At 37.4% G+C, this 4,131-nt stretch overlaps 1 long non-coding RNA gene across 1 annotated transcript; it reads right to left on the bottom strand.

Moving 5' to 3' along the window:
* Window positions 1-271: 271 nt before the first annotated feature.
* On the bottom strand, window positions 272-3,863 carry LOC134284403 (uncharacterized). Its single transcript, XR_009995772.1, has 2 exons — window positions 1,799-3,863; window positions 272-719 (listed from the first exon to the last, which is right to left on the bottom strand). It is a non-coding gene; the product is annotated as an uncharacterized LOC134284403 (long non-coding RNA).
* Between the last annotated feature and the right edge of the window lie 268 nt (window positions 3,864-4,131).

Below are 4,131 nucleotides of genomic sequence, written 5' to 3' on the forward strand. Positions count from 1 at the left end.
AATCCTAACATCTTGGGAGGGTTAAACAATATGAAATACTCTCGAGTAGCAAGAGGTGTGAAGCAGAGAACTTGTGTTGTATTGTATATGCATGCCAATCTTTTATTGAACTAAAATGTGAAGCATTGTTCACAAATAGAATCGATGAGCATTATGTTAAAATACATGGATAGAAGAGAATTGCAGAGCAATAATAAGTTTAATCATTGAAATAAAATTTCTGAATGGTAGAGTGTCCTCCATTTCCCAGACATGGACAAGAATCCTGGGGTTCAATTTATTAATTTATTTAATCTTAATATAATAGTCTTAATCTTCCGCTTTAGCTGTACAGATTGTTTGATTACTTAAATTATTTGCCTAACCTTAGTTTTGAAATTTGTACTACTTAAATTAAAATCAAACCACGCGTACACTGTTTAACAAGCAAACACATCTCTCAAATGGGTGATGCTAACCATACCTACGCTGTCGAATGCCGAGCAACCCAGAACAATTGACGGTGACTTAAACGACGAGCCGGAGCATAGAAATGAACTTGATGCGGAAGACCTGGACAGCCCAAACGGTTGCATAAAATGTCGAATGCGAACATCATCTGTAGGAGCTTACGTCTTTCACGAAGAGTTTCCAGTTGCATCAGCTGACATCGCTGTTCGTATTGAGGTAGTCTCCGTGGGTCATTCCATCGCAACCTTCTTACCGAAAACCTGAAAACACTGCGTTGATTTTTTTTTAAATGTTGTATCTGAGTTTCATGATATGGTGCCCACAACGGCACAGCATATTAGAGTATGGTATGCGGGAGCAAGATGGGTCAGGGGGCAAGATGGGTCAGATCCGTTTTTAAGCGTACAATATATTTTCGGAATCTTTCAATAATTTTCCCAGATCAACGATGTAGATTCACAGAAAAGTTATATATAGTGTCGGACAAAACAATAAGATCGCCGGTCCTATTTCATACAAAATGGCCAAGTTTGACGATATGGTAATCGGTTTCTAGTAAACCAATTTGGCTGAAATTTTGAAAGCCGACACGGAACTACGGGAGCTTCGATTTGTATTAAATTGATTGAGTTCTGTTCAAAACTGTTTTATGATGGCTATTTATGGTCAACTCAATTAAAATGTCCAAAAGTTTATTAACATCTTTAATGTTAGTACTTGTTTATCAATCATCAAGTATCAGATACTCTCATACTCTCATCCTTTGGTAATGGCAATCTGAAAGTGGTCTTATTATTTTGTCGTTTCGTATATCCGTAACTTTTGATGTAGTGAACAGAACTCAATTAATTAAATACAAATTAAAATTCAAGTGACTCCATGGCGACTGCCAAAATTTCAGCCAAATCTGTTCACTAGACACCGAGCATCACATCGTCAAACTTGGCCATTTTGTATGAAAAATGGCTGATGGTCTTATTGTTTTGTTCAACACTGCTATACATCCCATATAACTACGTGTGTTGTTTAGACGAGGCAAAATGGGTCATCCTTTGTTTTTGGCATATTTGCATAGTTTTTGAAAATGTTTTATTTTTCATTGGAAGGCTATTCCGTGACCTACATTATCGAAGCGATTAGAGACCTGGACCCTTCGAGGTATCAACGGCGTTCAGTGATCTAATGATCGCGGCCACGGAGAATGTGGGGCGTGGAAAGTTAATATCAAATGACGGCAGCGAATCCAGAAATTTTGTCGAGCTTGGAAGGGGGTCTATGCTGTACACTGATTTGAAAAACTAAGCAAACATTCCAGTAGATGTGCCAACATCGTGTGTTGTTTCGTTACCAAAAGACAGATGGAACCGATTGCGAACTTTTCCTGTTCTTTATGAATCGCCAGCACGAGGATGCGTTTGACTTGGCTTCGTCTTGAATGCAGAAAATGTACTCACGGAATGCGGAGGATGATGTTATTCCTTACATGGTAAACAGCGTTGCCATACTTTTCGGTTTTCAGTCATTAAAAGGGCATCATCAACTACAAAAATAAAAACGCGCGTGCGACTTTCCACGAAGTCGACGGACGGCCCCTTCCTGGTACTCTGATGAATATAGTTTTAGTTTGTCATTCTTCTGGCATACGCGCTGCGTATCTGGCCTATCACAACTTATTGTATTTTATTCGCTTCACTGTATTGTGATTTTACCTCGAAGATGAATTCCAAGGGAATTTGCTTGAGCTGGTTGGGAACCGCCGTTAAATTTCAAGGGGCGTTTCAATGCGTTCTTGTAAAACTATAGACTTTTATGCTAATGCTCTTATTACGTTAAACGACCTCTAGACTGATTCTCTGTAAAATAATATACGTAACACGCATTGAAAATGTTTAATGCTGAACTTTTGAACTAGAATTTTCCATATTTTTTATAACGAAAACTTTTTATCTCGACGAATTCTTCGGAAAACACATTGGAGCACCCCTCCGACTATGCTCCTCCATCCTTACCATCATCAGCTGGCAGCATCGTCAGCATGAGCAGCAAAAAAGAAATGTCAGATTGAATCAAAACAAACCACACCAACCGAGAGAGAAAATCTCACGCACGTGTTGCTCCTACGTTAAATATGTCAAAGCGATGTATCAGTTTGGTTGCTGTCTCGCTCTAGGGTAAAAGGGTATAATACGCCCCACCGGGGCAAAACGCCCCCCTTAATTTTCTAGCGATTCAAGCGCTTTTTGCATGCATGATCGATTAGAGATCTTAAATACTGAAGAATAATTGCCATCAAGCTGGTCCGTTAGTTGATTGGTACAGAAAAGCAATAAAAATATAAAAAAGTCTGAAATCGAGGCTTTTGGCGTAATATTTTACCTCTTGTAAACTGACTTCATTGTAAACGAAGCTAGTTCTGTTCGCTTGAGTTATTTTGCAACTTTTATGCAGTTGAACACTTGTTAAAAGACCCTCCTAGGATGAGCATGTGGTGGAATTAATCCTTGGTACAGTTTTATCACGGGGCTGGACGTTTTTCTTTTGATGGGGCGTGTTGCCCCGTTTGTTTTGATAAGGTAAATTTTGGAACGTTTTCGAAAAAAGTTTCAAAGCTTCCATAGCCGTCACTCCAAAGGCAAAGTTCCCATGCAACACTTCACTGACTTTAGAAACAACAATTTGCAGTGGACAATGGATGGAATAAGGCGCCAATTTTAGATATATTGCCATTTCTGCTTAGGGGGGGGGGGCATATAATACCTGTTTACCCTACATTCGAACGACGATTCCAACGGCGATTCGAACGGCGATTCCAAAAACGACGGTTCTGATTCGTCGTGTTCAGTTAGCAAATCCACTTACAATATCAATCTCTTTATATACCGTATTTAATTTGGGGGTTTCATCTATTATTTCCAATATAATCATATGATTCCAAACAAATCATTCCAAATCATGTACTGCAGGGACATGCATCAAGTTCCGTAAACAACATTCTTACAAAAAAAAAAAATGCAACATTTGGTAAAAAAGGGTCAAAGGGACAAATTTGAAAACTTTTAATCCGGGGTGAAGTTGATCATTCAATAAGATAATATTCTAAGATTGGAAAATTATTGAGCAAACTCAATTTGATGATGTTGAATCTAAATATGTGTCCATTAAAATTTTTATTTAAATCCATTTTAAAGTTCTTACAACTGGTGTATTTCATAGGTAAATAATAAAACCAAGTTCAGTGAACTACGGAATGACCCGCATGAAGCGCCTAAAGGAATTTCTTTGAAAATCCTCTAACTCACAAAAAAATGTATTTTTTTTTTAGTTTATATGTTAACATCATTTTTTTTTTTTCAAAACTAAGTTCAATAAGCCTACCTTGAATGAATAAAATAGTTTTGTAATCCATCTGGTATACAAGGATCTGGTATACAAGGCGTTGATGGGAGATAATGTTTTGAAAGGCAGTTTTTCATCGAGCCTATTACACATCCAGACAAATCAATATTTTAATCTAATATCTCAACTCATTGGCACGTAAATATATCATAAAATCTTCAACAATAATTACAGCATTGGTTAAAGATATCTCGTTGATATAGAATTATATCATCATATCATATCAACGCCACACAGTGGTCCAGATTTGTAAAGAGCTGTATGTATAACTTTTTTGCAAAAAAG

The sequence above is a fragment of the Aedes albopictus genome, unplaced genomic scaffold (genome assembly GCF_035046485.1).
Source record: "Aedes albopictus strain Foshan unplaced genomic scaffold, AalbF5 HiC_scaffold_109, whole genome shotgun sequence".
NCBI lineage: Eukaryota > Metazoa > Arthropoda > Insecta > Diptera > Culicidae > Aedes > Aedes albopictus.